This window comes from Macrotis lagotis, chromosome X (genome assembly GCF_037893015.1).
Source record: "Macrotis lagotis isolate mMagLag1 chromosome X, bilby.v1.9.chrom.fasta, whole genome shotgun sequence".
NCBI classification, from domain to species: Eukaryota; Metazoa; Chordata; class Mammalia; order Peramelemorphia; family Peramelidae; genus Macrotis; species Macrotis lagotis.
In genome coordinates, this window is record NC_133666.1 from 509005194 (window position 1) to 509027806 (window position 22613).

The window sequence follows — 22613 nt, forward strand, 5'->3', positions numbered from 1 at the left end:
TGCACCAGTCTGCCAGGCAGAGCTGATGTGGCCTCTTTACCAGGTTTTATTCTTGGCTTCTGCTGCTTTCCTCTTCTTCTCTTCTTCCCACCCCTAAATCAACTAGCAGATATTTGCTCCATGTTGTTATAACTGTTGTGTATGGGACATTGGGTGTGGAGAGGAGAGGAGGGGAGGAAACTTCCTTCTTCCTTCTTTAATTTCTCTGGTTACTTTGGCATCTACTTCCAGAAAGCTAAGCACCTGTAAGATGAGCCAAATCACTACAAAACTCAAATTTATTATTATTTCTCTCCCCAAAAAAGTACAAATGCCTCACTTTTTTCCTGAAATATATGAATTTTCCTACTGAATACAAAACCAAAGCAATCCTATGATAAGACATCACCAAACATTTTCATAGTTTCACAAAAGGACTACTACAGACAGATCTTTTTAGAGTTAGAGGGACCTCAGAGACCATCTAATTCAATACCCTCATTTTACAGGTGAGGAAATTAAAGATCAGAAATTTTTAGTGATTTGCCATGATCGCTCATGTAGCAAGCATCATAACAAGTATTTGAACCATATCCATTGACTCGAGTTAATGTTCTTGCTATTCTACCATGTTATCTTTCTAGGAAATATCACAGGAAGAGTCCCTTCTCCAAATATCTATTGGACTGATATATAATGTTTTTATTAGATTTTTCAACAATTTATTAATTTGGAATCAACTATTAATCATACCATCCAAATCATCAATACATGCAATCTAGGCAAATTATATAACTAGTTGGCTCAACTTTATCCAGGTCTACTTATCTAGGTTAAAAGAATTTTTACAACTTTTTCCTCTGAGGCTCCACAATGATTTATTTCACTTTGGGCTGGATACTGCCAAGACCCCACATGTAAGTTAAGAAAAACTTTATTATTTGCAGAATCAAAGATTTTTAAAAGAGACTTTACAGATCACCTAGTTCATTCACTTATATTAAATATAAGACAAATAGGGACAGCTAGGTGGTGCAGTGGATAGAGCACTGACCCTGAAGTCAGGACGACCAGGGTTCAAATCTGGTCTCAAGACATTTAATAATTGCCTAGCTGTGTGACTTTGGGCAAGTCACTCAAACCCCATTGCCTTAAATAAAAATTAAAAATAAAAATTATATAATATATATATATATATATATATATATATATATATATATATATATATATTGTAAATGAGGTCAAGAAAAGTCAGGTCCCTTTGTCCATAACCAGATTGTTCCCTTTCAAAAGTGCCTACAAGAGTGCCCTGAATAAAACAAACAAGATGAGGGTCCTTGACTATCTGAAAAATAAATAATTCACTTCAGGAAACTACTACGGGTTTTTAAGTAGAATCATCTAAGAAACTATCATTTGTTAACACACATCATCCTCAAAGGTAAATTTAGAGAAATGTGCCCTACCTATCTATTGTAGCTTCCCTGACAGTATGTCACCAAACAAGGCAATAGGTATCAATGAGCAAGTGAAATAGTAGTAAGTCACTAAGCCCAAACTTGCATGAAAGAGACATTGGAAGACAGCAGGAATTACAGAAGGAAAAAAAATTTCAAAGTTAGTGAAGATGAAAGTTACTAACCCTTACAATAACCAATGCCTACCTCTGAGTGCTTGCCCTTCACAAATGATTCAAGACTCTTTCTGTTAATCTTTGCACAGCTAAAGCAAAGTTTATGTTGGAGATACTTAAAAGGTTGGTACCTCACATCCAATAAAACTTAAAGCATCATTTTCAAGCAATGGAAATTCAATGGGAAAGATAAATAGAACAAATCTTAAATTCAACTGGATTAAGGGAGAACTTCTCATTCCATTGTCAAATCTTGATGAGATTTTTTCCCACCCTCACTGAAGTCAAAGGAATAGGCAGCCACCATTTCTCAGCCTTGCTCTTGGAAGTTTTGACTGTGAGTGTACTATTCTACAAACAACCTTCAAGAACTTGTGGCAGCTAAATAAATGGAGCATTTGAGTGTCTATTTCTACCTCCTAAAATCTTCTTACACTGGGGGCTGTACCTAAATAACTCCTTCTCTTACAATTCTATCCTGCTCTCATTTTCTTTACACTGATTAACTCAGGGACTGCATTCTATCACATCATGCCCAGTCTTCTGGATCAAGATCAATTTTAGCTTCAAATTCCCTTTAGGAACTACTACCGCGAAGCCCCAGATGCTTTAATCAGTCCAGATGTCCTTCCTCAGAAGCATTACTTAAGTTTGAGCAACCTGCAAAAAAATCCTGAATCCAAGTTAGCATTTTGATAACTCTCTCCCTCACATTAGAGCAGGAACACTTTGACAAACCTTCCTAGCAAGGTTCTAGACTCCCAAAATGGTGGGGCCGAGCCACAGCACCATTAGTTGTGTCTGGCAGTGCTTCCCCCAAGCAGGCACCAGCTAGGAGCTATATATTGCACTACCAGACATGCTGACGGAGCAGCCTACATAGACCATTACTAATCTCCATGGGTCAGGGAGGTCATGTCTGCAACATGATGCCTATAGATTTCAAAGGCCAACTTTCCCTTGATGCCAGCTAATCAATCTATGTCAAATAGCAAGCACATTTTCATTTATTTTTTTAAAGGATCATCAAAAATGTCTCATCTTTAAAGCACTTAATGTGGGAAATAGCTGCACATAATCAGCGTGGCTTGATGCTCCTTCAGCTGTCTTAAATCTTCTATGCATAAGATTTGACATTCAGACAATGGTATTATACCATGCCTATGTCAAGGCCTGGAGAGAGTAAGTAAATTGGAGGTCTTCAAAATACTAGTATAGAAAAAAAATTGCATCAAATTTCAAACAAAATTTTAAAAATCTAAACTGACTGCAAATAGTCTGAAAGCTAAAGAGATGCAAATACACATCCTTTGTTTATTATTATAGTGTAAAGGTATCATCCTAAACACTCTAGTGGTTATATAATAAAGATTAAAACCATAGATTTAAAGCTGAAAAGGACCTTAGAGGTCAGAAGCCCAACCCCCTTATTTTACAAATAAGGAAATGTGTGTCCAGAGTTGTTAAATGGCTTACTTGCTCAAGATCATTTAAGTCTAAAGTATAGGATCAGAATTTAAATTCAGGTCTTCAAATTCTGAATCTAGTAAAGATTTTTGAAATCAGTCACTCTTATACTCTAAAGTTAACTCATAAATCCTGCTATCCATAATAATCAATGAAATGGGTATTTAGTGATCACAGACCAAGCCTCACTACCCTAAATTTCTTTCTCTCCTCCTCTCTCACATCTGAAACACTCTACAAAAGGTGATATTTTCCTTGGAGTTTGCTATGGCTATAAGCCCAGCACAATAATTACTAGGTGAATCCAATTCAATTAAAAAGTTATTAAGTTCCCACTGGGTGTGGGAGTGAACCTGGACCTATGCTTTCTGTAGTATAGAGAAAACCCTTCACCCATGTATCTCTTTAATTTATAATTTATGTTTTTATTTGCCTGGGGCAATGAGAGGTTAAGTGACATTCCCATGATAATAATCCAATAGATGTCAAATAGAATTTGAACCCAGGTTTTCCTGATTTCAACCATCATCTATCCATGAACCACTTCATGTTATCCCTCTAAACGTTGAGCATAAAAAAAAAATAAAATTAAATTCAATGTTATTTACCCTCAAGGGGTTAGAGGGATGAATGGCAATGGAGGAAGAGTGAATGAAATTAATAGTTAATTGCAGGGATGATATGTAAATCCTTCATTGAATATTCTGGGGAGTTCTCTATAGCTATGGAAACATCATCAAATTGCTATTTCACTTTCCCTTAAGTGCCCATTTGTTCTTTATGGGAGATGAAAGAAATTTTAAAATAGTTTCTCCCTACAGGGACTGAAGACCAAGTGGTAACCTGGCCTCACCATCCATATCCCACCAAGTAGTTAGTTCCAAGAGTACTATAGGATAAGCAGCCTGAATCTATTCCTTAATTTATAAATCAACACAGATTTCTCTCACAAGCTTTTTGGAAAAAAAAATAAAAACTTCCAAATAAATTCACAAGTCAAACTTTTTAACTATGAAATATATAAGAATTTTGATATTGGCTTTCCTCTGATTCAAATCACCAAGCTAATCATAGGTTTCCTTACTGATTTCAACCAAGTTTATTCCATGGAGCTAAGACATTCTAAACATCCTCAATGTGTAAAATGTTCTCAGTTTGTTTACTTGACTCTGAAAAAGTTCATCTAAGACCTTCAAGCTTCCCATATTCATCATGTTGTAATGATGAATTGCATTCATTGCATTCACATACCATAATTGGTTCAACCACTTGTCAGTCAAATAGGCACCCTTCTTTATAATTCTTTGCAAATGGAAAAAGTGTTGCTATATTTATAGAGATCGTTTTGCTCTTTAGGATATATACCTAGAAATGGTTTCACTGTGTATAGTTTAGAACCATTTTTGTTGAAATTACAAATTGGTTTCCATAATTATTAGACCAATTGACAACTCCAATTGCATTTATCTTATCATAAGTGATTTGAAATATTGTTTCATAAGGTTGATAATTTGCATTATCAACTGCCACAAACATACCACTACATATTGTTTCCCCCATTAGATGGTGAATTTCTTGATAGTATTCCCCCACCCCCCAACTGTATGCTCAGGACCTCATCCAGTGCTTAACAAATAGAAGGTATTCAATAAAGTCTCAACTCAATAAAACTCCACGCTCTTTAGAAAGTCAATCTTTTGCTCACAATATCTAAAAATTTATAACAAATCAAAAATTTGACTTCTCATGTCTATACAATATTTGGGATTCCATAATCTCCATACTTAACCACAGAAGCCATAGTTCCAAACCCATTGAAAAGAGGGCCACAAAGAAAGAAAATTTTCTAATTAATATACAAACACCCTCTCATCCCCAGGTTCCCCAGTGTAACAAAACTAGCTGAGGCTTCACTGGTCTCTCTTGCATTATTTAAGGCTAACTTTGAGTTTATCATCTGGGATCTCTTTTGTCAGATTTTCCATGCTTCAGGCAACAACATGTAAATCCAGACCTATCCAGCTACTATTTTGTTGTTGCTGTTTAGTAGTTTCAGTTGTGTTCAATTCCTCATGACTTCATTTGGAGTTTTCTCATTAAAGATACTTGAAGTAAATTGTCATTTCCTTCTCCAGCTCATTTTACAAATGAACAAACTGATGCAAATGGGATTAAGTGTTTGCCCAGGTTCACATATATGGTAAGTGTCTGAGGCTAGATTTGAACTCAAGTCTTCCTGACTTCAGGCCCACAACTCTTTATTTTATCACTGAGTTGCCCTTATTCTTACTATCTCCTCTTAAGGAGTAGAATAAGTAAAATTCAAGCTTACTTTTTCTTGTTCCATAAGACCTAAGAAGAAACCTTGCACTCATTTCAATCACAATTGCATTAAAGCAGCTTTCTTCAAACTAATCCATATCAAATAAACATTCCAGTCTCTACCTGTGACCTTGTCTCATCCTCCACAATTCATTTCTAGAAGCTTATAAACAAGCTGACCACATAAAACAAATGAGAAATTTAAAGAGTAAATAAGATGTATATCTATCAGACTTTTCCTAATGCAATTTAAGGAGTTGAAGGGGTTACAGAAGTCTGTGCAGACTATCAACAATTATCTTGCTTTTACTTTTAAAATGAATTTTTGTAAGTCCTAGTCCTATTTATGCTTATAACCAAGAGCTCAAAGATTATGTTTTTTGAAACTTTAAGAGTTTTGCTCCCAATCAGCCACTTCCATCCAGTACCAATGCTAAACCAGTGTAGTAATGTAATGAATCAAACATGAAAATCTCCCAACACTAACTTTTAACTCTCAAGGTTTGTTTCCCAAACCATCACCTAACCAACATCATCTCTTTCTTTAAGTACTTGAGGTCTGTCAATTTTAGATACATTATCCATAGCATGGAAGTAATTGGACTATTTGGTAATTCAACATCACTTCTAACACAGAGGCAGTCAGATAAAGGAAGAACTTCTAGGTAGAAATCTACATATATTAAGCAGGAACAGGAAAATTCCCTTGCTGGTTAATGTGAATGTTCTATATTCAATGAAGGATTAAGGCTTTTCATTTCCTCCCTCCATTACCATAAAGTTTTTTCCTTAATGCTCAGAAAGTTCTTTGAGGGAGCTAACATAGGGAGACTAACAAAATGAATTATCAAGACAGCTTTGGAGTCAGGGTTCAAGACCTTTCTCTGCAGACAAACTATAAGACTAGTAAGCACAAAGTAATTGCTGCTCTGTATTGATAGAGGGAGTTTCTTCACTTATTGAATGAAACCACACATTTGGACTAATCACTCAAAAGAAAAAAAAAAATTCCTAGTACACAGAGAGACATGATAGATTGGCCACAAAAGAACAGCTGGCTATTGTTATGTAGCAAATATAGGGTGTTTCAAAAGATTTCTGAGACACCCTATGTATGTGTATCTATGCCATGGTTTCCAACTAACTATATTATTACATATATATGTAATAATATACTTACATGATTCATTATAGCATATATTTGTATAATATATTTAGATTTGCAGAAATTTGTATATTTCTTCCTGCTTTCCTTTCTTTCTCATTAGTCACAAAAGAGAATCACATTACAAAAAGCCTCACCTATGAACCTATCATGTTAGTGTCTCGAGTCTAACCCTTTCCTGAGAGTCAGACACAAATTGCTATTTAACTAAGGCAATTCATTTAACCTTGATATAGCAGCTAAAACATCTTGAATTTTACTTAATCCATTTTTGATTCCTGATGATCTAATCATATTTCACTACACTATTACCAGAAGATATAGTGTTTTTCCCCTCCTCTTAAATGTCTCTCATCAAGTTGCAATCACTAAATGTTCATATTAAACAACCATTTACCTCTTATTCAGCTACTTTTAGCATTCATGCTTTGGTTTGTGGTAAAGCAAAGAATCACAGTAGGACTGAGGGTTCATCTCATCTTCATACTGACAGACTGCTCCCCTTGACACAGACTTCGGAGACCTACAAAGAAAGATTCCACAGTCTTATTTCTAAATTTTAATTGTTAAAAATTGTCACCATTAAAAAAGTGTTTCCTCTGTCATACTTATTTCTTTTTTTCTTTCAGGTTTTTTTTTTGCAAGGCAATGGGGTTAAGTGACTTGCCCAAGGCCACACAGATAGGTAATTAGAAAGTGTCTGAGGCCGGATTTGAACTCAGGTACTCCTGACTCCAGGGCAGGTGCTTTATCTACTGTGCCACCTAGCCAACCCCCCCTGTCATTCTTTTATCTTTCTTATTTCAGTTTCAAGATAAGATGGTCTTAAACATTTGCCCAATTAAAAATTATTGATATCATTTGTTTTTATCTTAACTTCATTTCCCATCTGACCAAGAGAATCATTCCCTTCACCAAAGCATGAAAAAGAAACAGTGCCTCACTGAGACTGGTAGTAGATGTTGCATTCCACACCACAGTCTCCACCACCATTTTTTTTTCAAGGAAAGGAGAGAACATTTTCTCATTTCTTCTTTATAACCAACCTTCTTCTTTGAAAATATACAGCAATCAGTTTTTTTCTGTTTTTGTTTTATTTATTGGTTGTTGTTGTTGTTGTTGTTACTATTCTTTTATGGTTATTATTTCTTATGGTACAGCAATATTCTTTTGCATTCATTTACAATAATAGGTCTAGCTATTCCCTCATTAATCTTGACTAATTGTAACATTTATAAAAGTATATATAAAGAAATTTAAAAACTTAAAAGTGAGAATGCTTAAAAGTATTTTGGGTTGTGATAAAGTTCTGGCAAATCATTCAAAGTCCATCAAAGTTGATCAAAAGAAGCATAATAAAACACTGTATTCCTTCTTCTCCAATGTTCTATTAACTAACATTCATTTTCACTGCTAACACTCTACTTTTGTGACCAACAAGAATGGCTTTTCTTTGGGTCTAGTTACACAGCCTACATTTAAAAGTCTGCTGGCATATGTTAAAAAAAATTAATGTAAGACTTTGTATTTTTAAAATACTTCCCACATATACAACTCTTTCTCTCAATTATAATAGAAATCGAATCTAATCCCTGCTCTCTCACTCAAAATGCAAGTTAAGAAGAAATATGATTTTCAGTTACTAAGAGGAACCAGTACAGGTGTACTAAAAAAAAGTTTTGGCCAAGTGTCTAGAAAAATCAAGGGATAGAGAAAAGAAAACAGAGAAAGATCAAGAGAGGAAAAACTTCTAGAAGAAATAAAACTGAATAAGGAAAGTGAAGTGTTTCTTTCTATTCAGTTACAAGTCTGGGTTCTATTGAAAACCCAAATCCATACCTCCAGAGCAACTAGATGATACAGTGGATAGAGTGAGTATGTAACCAAGAAAACTCATCTTCATGAGTTCAAATCCAAACTCATATACTTACTATGTGATTCTGGGCGAGCCATTTAACCCTGTTTGCTTTAGTTTCTCATCTGAAAAATGAGGTAAAGAGGGAAATTGCTCAACCCTCCAATATCTTTGCCAAAAAAAAAATTCAAAATGGGTTCATGAGGTGTCAGACATGACTGAAACAACTCCACATAAACATAACTCCTAGGAAATATGCAGAGTCAGAGTTCTGATTTCCCATAACAGCATAAACCACCAAAACTTTACTGGTTCATATCCAGTATTAGTCTAAAAGAACTCTGATTCATCCAGTTGGCATTATTTTTAATAGAAGCATTAGAACAACATTATATGACAACAACTTATATAAGGTACTACAGGCCCTCCTCCCTCTCTCCAAATATTCTTAAGAAAAATCAGGTCTTAAAGGTGTCTTTTCTCTTTTCCCACCACATGCCCTTTTCCACTGACCAGTGAAGTTAGTTGTAAGTACTAAGTTCATAATTAGAAGGCAGAGAAATACCTACTACATATAAACTTTTTAAAGCATTTCTGATTTATTATTTTCTTCATTTCTACCATTCATTCTTTGAAAGTTCTTTCAGAATTTTGTATTTTTTTCCCAATAATATGCTTAGCTTCATTATTTCTTCAGAAAGTATGATACAGTGGTTTAAAAAACTAGCCTAAGAGTCAGTAAAACATAGTTTCATTGACTAGTTCCATTGCTAACACATATTAATTATATGACGCTTAGCAAATCACTTAACATTTCAGCATTCCAAGCAATGCTCTATCACAATAAATTTAAGAATTATTTTCACTATGTATTGGTGGAGACAGTTTCCTTACCAGGCTTCTGCTTACTAATAAAATTATAGATGGAGAATTACTTCCCACCCTCAAATAAAGTTTTGTTTCATTTTACTTCCATATCCACAATTTAATCTGTGAAACATTAGAAATAGAAGAGGCATTAGTCAAGACAAACTTTTATTAGGTACCCACTTGTCCTGGGTACTTTGCTAAGCACTAAGGATGCCAAGGAAGAAAAAGAAAACAGAAAAGTTACTGCTTTCAAGGAACTCACAATCTAATGGGAGGAATCAACATTCAAACACCTATATACAAGACATTATACTAATATATGTGATAAACTAGAGATAGTCTCAGAGAAAAGGAACTAATGTTAGACAGGAGCATAAAAGTCTTCTTGAAGAAGAATACAACAAGAAATTGAGTAGGTGCAGGTAAAGAAAAAGAACATTCCAGGTATGGCAAACAGCCAGTAAAGATTCTTGGAGGTGGGGGGATATATGAGGAACAGCCATAAGGCCAGTGTCACTCTGAGTACATGGGAGTAAAGTATAAGAAAACTGAAAAATAAAGAAAGGGCCAGGTTATAAAGGACTTTTTAAATTTTTTAAAAATTTTATTTGGTTTAGGCAATGGGGTTAAGTGACCTGCCCAAGGTCACACAAGTAGGCAATTATCAAGTGTCTGAGGTCAAATTTGAACTCAGGTCCTCCTGACTCCAGGGCCAGTGCTCTGTCCACTGTGCCTGTCCCCTATGAAGGTCTCTAAAAGCCAAACTCATTATTTTTATATTTGATCTGAAAGCCAATGTAGTTTAATAAATAGGATAGTGATTTGGTAAGACCTGTAAGGGCATAAGTGAGGAGATGCTCAGTGTAGGCAGGCCATTCATAAGAAAATCTTTATGAGGTCAACTCCTACTATCTGCCATTTTTATATGAAAATATTGAAGTCTAGAATTGATAAATGGTTTGTTCACACTTCAGAGATATGTGATGGCACAGTCCAGACTAGAAATCAAATCTCTTCTCAGCCCAGATGTCATTAGTGAATGCCTCCTCAAAAAATAAACTCAATCAATTAAATGATCAATGAATATGTTATTTCCAAACAAATAACACTAACAAAACTTATTTCAATAATTCAAAGTCCATATTTTAAAGCTTATTATAAAATAAAAAAATCTCATGAACATTTGAAAGGAATTTCAAAAGTTCAATCCATATGTGGGCAAGAATTATCTTTAAAGCAATTTCTATAAGTAATTTTCTGGCCCTACTAGAAGACCATTAGCAATGGAAAATTCATTACTACTACAAATGGAAAGTGCCTTAATGGAAAATTCTAAGTTCTGGGACATTAAGTGCAATGGATTCTTCTTAATTATTATTATGTCCTCTTAGACTAAGCAAAACTAGTCTAATATCTCTTCCACTAGATAGCTTTTCAAGTAATTTGGAAGTAACTATCATGCAGTCCCACCCAAGAACTAGAATGATGGATGTTTTAGGTTGAAATAGTGAAGCATTCATTTTTGTGGTTGCTATCAGATGTCTCCACAAAAACACAAATTCAGTTCCCTAGAAAGTTATCTATGCATCTCCATGACCCCTCTAGGGAAACATGTGGCTCTCTCAAAAACCATACATACAGAAATAGAGATGATAGATGAAGGACAGCACCAAGGGAACCTGAAGGCATAGATGGGCAGGAGGTACCAAGGCCAAATGGAAACATTAAAGGAATGAGGGGAAGGTAGAGAGGATAGTCATCATAGGAAGCTATAATTAGGGAAGCAAACTGGATATAACCTTTCTCTAATACAATGAATCCTATAGCAAGAACAATGAATCCTATAGCAAGAATGGCTGCTGACCTCCCTAACTGCCTTAATTGTTTCCCTTTGCAGTTCTTTCTGTCCTTCATTCTCAAAGATCATTAATGATATCATGATGTCTTGACTTGCACATGAATTGAATATTGCAGTGGGGTCCTACACAAAAAAAGTATGGAGAACTGGATAAGTTCCTTGAGGAAACCTTAAGTAGAAGTTTTTACCTGTTATTTAAATGGCACCAAGGTTGTACCCAATGCATGCAACTTTTGAATTTCAGTAATATGCCAGAGTATATTGAGCAAGCTCATCCAAGGTCATTAAGCCCTATTTAATTGTTTAAAACCTAATTTACCTGGAAAAAGCAGTGCACTGGACAGAAATAGCACTCTTACAAAGCATCAAAATCAGCTTCAACTTCATTGTGGTGAATATAAGCACTGAGGTAATATAATAAGGAGATGAGTAGTTATTATGACTGTCCTGATACTGGAAAACTGAAGAATTAGATTGAGTATATGTCCACACTAAGACTGTTGATTTGCTTACTACATATGCTCTCTGATTAAAGACCACAAAAGGACTTGGAAAACTGCTATGGACTCTATGAGCAATAACAAGTCCTAGAGAAAAGGTATTTAGGAAGGAGAGAAATGCAGTGGGGAATCAGCTGATGCAATGGAAGCTTTCCAAGAGCAGAAAGATACCCAAATTAAAGCAATAAGCCAGTGGGCCTTCTCTGGTATTGTTTGTAGAAATTCTTTTTTTTTGAAATTGAGGAAGAACCATAGGAATGGTAGAGGTGGAAATAGTAGCTATATAAAATAAACAAATAGTTCAAGAGAATATAAAAACATTTTAAAATTGTGTATGTCATTAAAAAAATAAAACATATAATGATTCTACAATGGGTTAGTCACATGTAAGATTTTTATGTCTGCGTCCTAGAGCAAAGTTCATTGCCTGAAATGAACTGGACCACCCAAGTCAGAATCCAATTTTGCCTTTTAATGTTCACTTGGTTTGTTTTAAATGTGTTTTCATGTGGCAAAGTCATAAAAGAAAGAATTAATTATAATTGACACCAGCTCTGAAATGATCAAGTCCCTGTTGGTCTGGAAGGATAGGAGGAGGCGGAGTAATGGATGAGAAAGAGGATAAAAGAATGTTCAAAAAAGATCAAACTCTTTTGAGTACTTTCAAAAATATATTCCAATTAAATAATATTCCAACTCAATCATAATGCTGAGCAATCACAAAGGAGGAATTAAAATCTCAGGGAAAGTTAGAGGAATAACAAGTTTTTGAGATTTTGCATGAGAAAATAAATGCTTCTGTACACAGGAAGCAATTAATAAATGTTTGTTGAAGTTAATTGATTTTTGCTCTAATTTGTCTAGACAACTAGAAGGGTCAGAAAGAAAGTATAATCAATAGTAACAAACAAATGTAGCAGTGCTTTTGACTTCCCAACAGGTTATAACACAAAAGACATTTGTTTGAAACCCTAAATGCATTTTACCCACAGCATCAATGTTTATTCATGGCAATTAGGTTCTGAGAAAAAAACACACTAAATCCTATGAAATCCATTTGGAGCCCCAAAATGGAGCACTGTACTAGATTAATAGCATCAAAGAATGGAACCACCACCTTGGCAAATGTTCTTAGGTTTCTGATTTGTTATGCCAAAATCTTCATCTTCTCTAAAAGCAGTTCTGGCAATGGTATTGGGGCTTTCACTCACTCCATCTCCTTTTCTCCATCCTAACCAGTGTAAACTGGAGGCTTCCAACTTTAATCTACTGGTGGTGGTCTCTAAAACTTGGGAAGGGGCTAAACAACTGAAACACGCACAATGGGAACAGAAACAATGAGGAGCAATGGCAGAGGTGCTTTTCTTCCCATCTTTCTTCCTTCAGAAAACTGTACTTTTCTCACCTTCTTTCTCTCCTCTAAGCACTGAGTTGAAGCATTGAAAAGATAAAATTCTTGAAAGTATGAGCTGGTGATTCTATTTCTCAGTATATAAAATTTTAAGTATGATGCTAGTAAGTTTACTGATTAAGTTTCTTTTCTTTTTTTTTTTTAGGTTTTTGCAAGGCAATGGGGTTAAGTGGCTTGACCATGGCCACACAGCTAAGTAATTATTAAGTGTCTGAGACTGGATTTGAACCCAGGTACTCCTGACTCCAGGGCCAGTGCTTTATCCACTGCACCACCTAGCTGCACACTGATTAAGTTTCAATCATCACATAATGCCAGTTTGCTTCACTTGGAGAAGAATTCACTTCCATGAGCAATATGTGTGAACCTAAATGAAGCCACTTCTCTTGCAAAAGTACAGAACTCTTGATAAAGAAATTCTCTCTACTAATATAAATATTAAATATTAAAAGATGTATCTAGGGTCCTGAGAAGATAATATCAGGCACAGTCTCACCTTCAGTTTCTGTCAAAAATGAGACTTGAACTCAGTTTTTCTTCATTCTGAGGTAGGATGCTATCTATTTAAAAAAAATAATTCAAAGGAAATATATACAACTGATGGGAAGCAAAGTGGCACAATAGATAATGTACCAGACCTGGAGTCAGGAAGGCTCATCTTCTTGGGTTCAAATCCAATCTTGGACACTTGCTAGCCATGTGACCCTAGGCAAGTCACTTAACCCTGTTTGCCTCCGTTTTCTCATCTGTAAAATGAATTAAAGAAGGAAAGGGCAAACCACTCCAGTATCTTTGCCAAGAAAACACCCAAAGGGGTCACAAAGAGTCAACAATGACTGAACAGCAACAAACTGTAATTATGGCATCAAAGAGCTGAAATCATTATAATTACCTCAGGTGATTTATGAGAAGTGGTTTTGTAGTATAAATACAGTTTCTTGTGATAATTCATAAACCAACATACATACAGTATTCATATATTCTGAACAGTCCAGGAAATATATGAGGAGGTCTGAGTAATAAGGTCTGCTAAAGGGGGTGCCAGGGGTAAACTACTGTTACTAATACTCCCTAGGTGATATCAATTATGCTCAGGTCCTAAATGTATCAATCCAGTGTTTTCAGCACACATCAATTCCACCTTAAAAAATACACCTTAGTTTTTCAAAAGCATATTGAATGAAAATTAATACTACACAAGGGACTGAGATAAGACAGATACAGATAGCAAGCTTAGTTTAGGATTGCATGCCTTTACACATATGTTGTTGGGTTCCACCCCCTCAGTCTCTGCCTGGGAGAGAAAAATACTTAAGACAAGTAGAGACAGAGGGAGAATGAGTACAGAGACAGTAACAAGATCAAGAATGTTTATTGGGAAGGAATCTCTCCCTCATTATACATCCTCTACATTTCCACTCATCAAGAGTACTCAGAATGAAGATTTATCCAACATAGGGGAAAGCAGAAAAGCTAATTTGATGAGAATTTATGCAGACAATCACTGAACAGTTTGGTGGACTACATGGCCTCTTAGGTTCCTTCTAACTCTGAGATTCTGCAATTCTGTGAAATGCTAAAGTTGACAGTAATGGAGGGAGAGCAGAAATTCCACAGAAGCTGGATTCTAATCCTAGCTTTGCCACTCACTATATGTACCCTCAAGAATTCACTTAACCACACTGTGCCTTGGTTTTTGCATCATTAAAATGAAGGAGGTGAACTAAATCATTTTGAAGATCACTTCTAGTTTTAAAATTCAAACATCAGAACTGAAAAACAAAAGTAACTTTATAATCCATCAGGAATATGGCAAAAATAGCCACATGAAAAAAAATTAATGCCTAGAGCTATACAAAGAGACTAATTGTTCACTCATATAAGCAACATTCTGTTTTCCCTATTACCAAACATCATCCTTCTTTATGAGAAGGGTAATAGTAATAGGCAAGAGTATAATTTGGAAGGATATGAGCCATTGACCCTGTCCCTTTTCTCCCAATCAGTAAGGGCCATGCTTCAGAGAACACACATCACAGTGGGTGCTATATAAAATTATTACTAATGCATAATAGCAACAGTAATGACTAATTACCACATTTAGCCTTCTGAAGAAAAAGAAGTCACTGAAGCTGAATTCAAGTCAATAAACCTCGGGGGAAAGAGAGGCTACATAGAAAGGCTTTTGGATTTAGAGCCAGAAGACATGGATTCTAAACCTGTCCACTCGCTTCTTTTTTAACCTGATGTAAATCATTTCACCTCTGACCCTCAGTTGCCTTATCTGGAAAAGTGATATTCCCATTTAAGATTCTACTATGTAGAGAACCTTGTGGTCATCCTGGGGAAGATACAAAGTTGAGACTAAATAGGCCCCCCCCAACTTTCAATTCCTTAGCCTAGTAGGAAAGTAAGACATAATTATAATGTACAATTAGCAAGAATGTAAATAGTTACATAGGGCACTAGACATTAACAAACTGCTAAATGAGGTTCAGGGGCTTACCTGCTCCAGAGAAGACTTTACAGAGCAAGTGACATCTGAGATGAGTTGTGAAGGATAGATGAAGGAGGAGTTGTTCTAAGGTATAGGAAGCAGGGGGAGTCAAGTCAGTAATTTGCTCAACAATCAATTCTGAGCACAAAGAGTAGTGTACTTCAGTTGCAGTGTAGTTGCTGAGGGACATGAGAATGAATAAGATTGCCAGGGGAGGGAAAAGGGAAACATGCTTTCTTTGCAGCCTGAAAATTACTTAATAGAATAACTGCAACAATGCCCTGTCCTCTGACATTGGCCTACTAGTTAGTCTGTCAGTACTACCTTCAGGGCAGGAATCAAGCCCACATGTACATTAAGGATAACACTTAATCATGGTGACTCAGGTCCTGTTAAGCAATAATCCCAATAATAATCTGCAGAGAGTCTGAGGCAGAGTGGATAGAGGTATTCCAGTTCTCCCCTGAGTCCTTTAATTTTCCCTGAGTGGGTGAAAATTGCTCTGGAATGCCCTCCAAAATCACTCTCACCCTCCCTCCCACCTTCTCTCCTTCTCTTCTCTCATTTACCCTCTTCCTCTTTCAAGATCTATCCCCAGATACAAATGTCTAGCCTCAGATTTACCCCATAATCCTAGCAATTCTCCATTCAAGGAAAGTTCAGTTGGAACTGGAAAATTCAAGACTCACTGCTAGCCATCTTTCCCACTTTAGAAAAGCTCTCATATGAAAATAGATAAAGAATTAATTACAGTTTTACAGAAACAATGAGCATTGAAGGTCAGGGGTTTCCTTCTTTGTGGTGACCCTCAAGAGTAGGAGGAAGCCAAAGAAGTCTATTCTGCTCTGTGAATTCCCAAAGTATAGAATGTTATCATACAACATAAAAACTCAAGAGTAAACTATGAATTTATTGAGTTAAAAATAAAAATAAAGTATCTGGGTACTCTTTGACTTTTGATTGATTCACAAGACATAATAGTTCTTGAGATGGAAGAAAAGAGAAAAGGCAAAAAAAATATTCCAATGGTTTGCCCAACACCACCATTACCTCAGGCCCTGAACCCACATAAACACAAACCACATTGCATGACTGCCCAGAGGTCAAAAAAGAAGAAAGCAACTGGTCAAGAGCAAATCCCTGCTCAAAAAGATATCATTAGTCAGTCCTGGAACACAGTTATTGATGCATATTACCCAAAAGGGACAGATTTTGGCAATACTTAGAAACTATAGTCAAACGAAAATTGAACTTGATCTGGAAAATCATTCTATTCTTTCAAAGAAATATCATGCATCAGCTGCCCACTTTCTTTAGTTTCTAAACTCAGAGTAGCTTCCTCAAATCATTCACCAACTTTTGCTATTTCAAAAGCTCCCAGGAATTATAGTTCTTCCATGAAGCCTTTCTTGGATAAGATCATCTAAAATTCTCTTCCAGCTCAAAATCATATGATACATATATCTGTCTAATAATAGCAATCTCATTCTAAAACTTAAAAAGTTCCAGGAAATATCAAACTTCTAAATTTTAAGTTTTGTTTACTGTGTCTGAATTATGTTTTCCATCCAACTTTCATTCTAGGCTACGGGAAATAATTTACAGCAATGGGGGCTGGAAGGGAAAATTCCCACATATAAAACCAATGACCTACATTTCTAAATCCATTATTTTTTGAGGGGGCAGGATACTGGTTTTTTCCCCTCCTTCCCAGTTAGAAGAGGTAGCTACTAATAGTTCAATCATAAAACTAACTTGCTGGAAGCTTTGACCTACTCAGTTTTTCTGATGTAGGTCAGTTTGCCCTGCCCTCAGATAGCCTGGTAAGCCTTTGCTTCCAGGAGAGCATGATATCGCTGTATGATTTAATGCAAACACTCAATCATCATTATTCCAACTCTGATAAAATGATTCACCAGGCAGAGATTCCCCCAGCAACAGAGATTAAAGGTCCAAACCACTAAGCCATGCTGAATCCACTTCTCAGTTCTGTCACTGATCTGAGAGTTACTATAAAAACTACTTTGTCTCTGATTCACACTTGATAAGTTCATCATTTTATTTTGTTTGTTTGTTTTTGGAAACATGCCATAAAGTTATCCCTTGAATATTGCAACTTTTTCCATTGTGGTATTGATATATCATAGATCAGCAAAAAAAAATACTATAAATGGGAAGTCACAGGAAGTTGCAGATGATACATGAAAGCCAGCAGATGACACAGAAGTTTAGAAACTGAGAAATGCTTAATCTAAATTTTACAATAAGGTATTATAAATACCTCATAAAAGAAAAAGAAAAAAATTCAGTCTTTTTTTTGGTACAAAGGAGGGACAAAAATTTTATTCGAATTTTCCAGATAATTGGGCACCATATCTGTAATCCCCATGATGTGGAAGGAATAACTATACTTCAGGAATTCTTTAAATAAAACAGAATTCTTGGCTTTCTGTTACACCTGAGCATCTCACTGAAAAAAGAGAATCACTGATATTTTATGCTCAGTTACATCCCGTTGCACACCTGTAATTAGTCATGAATCTTTTTTTTTGTCTATTATTTTTCACACATCTCTGACCATCAGTAGAACCTAATTAATGCTAGCTTTTGGAAGCTTATTTCTCATATGGGAACATTTCTGAAGAGCTATGAAATGTTAATAATGTCCAACCTGCTATTTAGCAATGAGATTTGAACCTTCCACCAAATTCCCTAGGTACCATATTCAACATGAAAGAAATATGTCTCTTTAGAATTTACAAAAAGTTTGCTTCTACATTATCTCACTTGACTGTCAGATCTCACAGGGTTAGTTTTGTTTTAGGAAGTTTCTTTGGCCTGGACCAATGATTTTATCAGCACCAAAGGACTCTCTGAATGGAAAATGCTTTGACCAATGCACAATGACAATTTTTTGGTAATCTATATTTCTTTTGAAATTTCCTTGAGGCTCTAAAAGTTAATTGACTTGCCCACTGTCATACAGTGAAAATGAACTTGAAGAAAATAGGTTTTTCTTACTTTAAGGCTAGCCATCTAGCTACTCTAATATACTGTTTCTCAGAGTAGTCATTATCTATATTTTATAGTTAAGGAAACTGAGGGCCAAGGGGATTGAGCATTGCTCAAAGTGATTAGAGTTTATAAATGATAGGGTCAAGATTTGAACACATAGAATCTATGGCCAAGATTAATGCTCTTTATAATTCAACTTCTTCTGTAAATTTATTTTCATATTTGTTGGGACACAAAGAATACTTTCCAACAAAAACCCTTTATAAAATATACTTCCCCCAATAAAGCTCCCCAAAATTAATTATTAGTAATAGAAAAGAGGGAAATGTTCTATAACATTGGCTCTATGATAATGTGATCAATGTATGCAACCAGTTTTATTTTTCCATGTTGACTTCCTCTCCACTGTTGTAGCCATTGTATATTGGATATCTAATAGACTCAAACACAACTCTAATAGACTCAAACAGAACTCACTACCTTTTGTCTAAAATTCTTCCCTATTAAACCTTCTCAATAGCTATGGAGGGCATCACCATCCTCCTTCAGCCTGAGTGTTGTCTTCAATTTCCTAATCTCACTTGCCACTCTTGCTCTCCATATTCAGCCTGCTGCCTTCTTCTTTTCTTGTCCAACTTCTACCATGAGGGCCATAAGAACTGACATGTGGACTTTTGCAGTGGCCTTCCAGCTGGCCCGCTTTAACCAAGTCTCTCCCTACTCTAGGACATCCTCCACTCAGTTATCTTCCTAAATGTCACATACCCTGCAGTCCCTACTCAATAAATTCCAGTGGCTCCCTGTTTTTTGCTTGGTATTAAAGTCCTTTAGAAAATGGTCTTTCGGGGCGGCTAGGTGGCATAGTGGATAAAGCACTGGCCCTGGAGTCAGGAGTACCTGGGTTCAAATCCGGTCTCAGACATTTAATAATTACCTAGCTGTGTGGCTTTGGGCAAGCCACTTAACCCCATTTGCCTTACAAAAACCTTTAAAAAATGGTCTTTCTTTGTATCCCCAGAATTTATCAGTGTTGGCATATATTAGGCACTTAATTAGTGCTTACTAATTTGAAACACATTTTCCCCCAATATTTCTTATTAGAATTGAATCCTTTTTTCTATTGTTTATTTTTTTTTTATATAATGGGACCTTGGAGCATGCCCAGATTGTCTAACATGGAGGCACTCTGCTTCTCTAGGGAGGGGTCCCCTACTTTGTGAATGGGAATTTTTGTTGTTGCTCAGGTGTGTCCAACCTTTCATGACCATGGACCATGCTATCCTTGGGATTTTTTTAGCAAAGATACTAGAGTGGTTTGCTATTTCCTTCTCTAGTGTATTAAACCAAACAGAGGTTAAGTGACTTGCCCGAGATCACATAAAAAGCAAATATCCTACACTAGATTTGAATTTAGGTCTTCTTAATTCTAAACCCAATGTTCTAGCCACTGAACCATCTAATTGTGAATGGGAATATTCTCCTTCAATAGCCAGAATTGTCATTATCACTTTCAGTCTGGGATAGTCTCTTTCTTCCCTGCATATTCTTTTCTGCTTAAATCAAAAAGTAAATATCACCCACATAGTTCATCTAATGAATGGATGACATGAATTGAACCCAGTTGGGGGGAGTGCTATCTTTCCAACCTTTAGCTTTTACCTCATTTCAAGAAATGGGCATAGGGTCTCTATTCTGTTTTATTTATTATCCTCAATTTCAGGTGCTAGAGGTAATCCTCACTGGACCATGACAATCTTGAAGGAAGGATTATGGTGGAATGTTGCAGCCAGACTATCCAGAAGGGGAATTCTGAGAAGTAAGGGTGCCTAGGACTTAAGCCTAGGGAGGGCTTTGGATTATGCTGTATAAGGAATCAACAAGTTATGAACCTAATTCCCTTCTCTTCCTCAGAGTCTGAGGTAATACACAGAGGGGATAAAGGTCCATGTGTTATAGAATGTGTTTATATAATTTGTTTTACATCTTTGAGTTAAATATGTGTTTTCAAAAGTTCAACAGGTTTGAATAGAACTGAGGTTTAGGGAACCCATCCAGACAATTAATGGAACATCATTGGTGGGGTCTAGCTAGAATCATTTGCAGAAAGCCTAGATACTTCCAACCCCTGTAAGGGTCCCTGAGAACCACAATGGAAGGGTTAAATATAATACATATAACTTTTAGTAGAGGTGGCCAGAATAGCCCATGTTACATTTGGTTTATAGAACTAATGTATTGAATCCAGTATTTCTAAGTCATAGGACCATAAGATCACAGGTTTAGAGCAGAAAAGGCCCTCAAAACCATTTAGTGATAACCTGAAATTTCACAGAGAGGAAAATCAAGGATCAGAATGACTTTTATCCAAGATTCCATGGGTTCTACAAGGCAGAGCCAGAAGTTAAAAAGCAGATCTTAAGACTTCAAATTCATTACTATTTTTATGTTACCCTTCTCCTTCAATTAGCCTTGATACTCTAAAACATTCTATTCACCAGCTCTCTTATTTTCTTAATTTTCTACCATTTTGTTGTTGTTCAGTTGTTTCAATGGTGTCCAACTCTTCCTGACCCCAACTGGGATTTTCTTGGCAAAGATACTGAAGTGTTTTACCATTTCTGTCTCTAGGCATTATACAGATAAGGAAACTGAGAGGAACAGGGTTAAGAGACTTGACCAGGGTCATACAACTAGCAAGAGACTGTGCCTGAATTTGAACTGAGGTCTTTGATTCCAGGCCCAGTAAGTACTCTATCAACTGTGCTATTATTCCTTGGTAGCATAGTTTGAAATCTGATCATGTGAAACTTGCCTTTCTATTTATTTCATTTATATCTCTTTATAGTCTTGGACTCTCATTCTTCCAAATTAATTTTAATATTATTTTCTCTAATTTTAAAAAGAATTATTTTGGCAATTTTCTTGGTATAGCACTCAATCTATAGAGTAATGTGTATCCTGTTGCCATTTCTAAGGATAGTAGCTTGCCCAATTCCATTTTAATAAACATTTATGAAATATCTATTATGTGCAAAGCACTGAACTAGACACTGAGCATAAAATTATGAAAACATAACAACTTTTACCTACAAGAATATAATATATGCACAAATAAATATATTAATTTCTGCCAGAGATCACCAAAATCTTGATATCAGATACTTCACCTTGTCATGCTGACCAAAAATGGTGGGGAGAGGAGATCAGAAGGAAAAATTCTATTTTAGAGTTAAAAGCTTTTTAGAATCACTTTTTAAAAAAAAATTAGAATGAAGTTTCCATACACTAGAAATGTCAAAATTTTGGAATGGCAAATTCAATTATTTTTATTTATATAAGAAAAGAAAAGAGAAATAGTTTCAAGCAAACAATAGCTTCATCAAATCTGATTCTCAAAAAGACCTCAGGGATTCACACAAGTTTCATCTACATAACAACAAGGAACCTGCATATTCTGTTTCAATGTTTAAATCTTTCTCAAAACAAAACACTTTGACTTGACAGAAGTTTTATACTCATTCCAAAACAAAGTAAAGAAAGCATAAATGTGATAGAAGGAAAGATTTTAAATTGGAATTAGAACTGAATTACGGTCCCAAGTCTTTCAATTTCAATTTGTATAATGTTCTTGGACTCAGTTTCCCCATCGATTTAAATGGACCTCTCTTCTAGTTTAAAGTCCATAATCCCATGAAATATCCTATTTCAATTTATATGAAATGACTGAAAACATCTCATTATCTGCAAAATAAACTCTTCACTTTGCAGAAAAGTACACTGAGACCAAAAACGGATGAGTTGACTTTGGGAGAAATTCTTCTAATCTATGACTCTTTAATTCAGTCATTAATTCTAAGAGTCAGAAATAAAGTCTTTTCTATCTATCCCTTGACACATCCAAATATAGGAATTTTTATGTTAGAAGAGTATTTGTTTTCTCTCCTAAAAAAACATAACTAGTATTATGGGCATGGAGGCAGCTGGGTGATTCAGTGAAGAGAGCACTATACCTAGAGTCAGGAAGACCTGACTAGTTCAGTT

General features: G+C 35.6%; 1 long non-coding RNA gene across 13 annotated transcripts in view; it reads right to left on the reverse strand.

Moving 5' to 3' along the window:
- Positions 1 to 22613, reverse strand: part of LOC141502231 (uncharacterized) — a 481284-nt gene that overhangs the window by 247685 nt on the left and 210986 nt on the right. For all 13 annotated transcript variants that reach the window (XR_012472465.1, XR_012472461.1, XR_012472464.1 and 10 more), the window contains one exon: positions 6964 to 7089. This is a non-coding gene — a long non-coding RNA (uncharacterized LOC141502231). The remainder of the gene's footprint in view (positions 1 to 6963; positions 7090 to 22613) is intronic.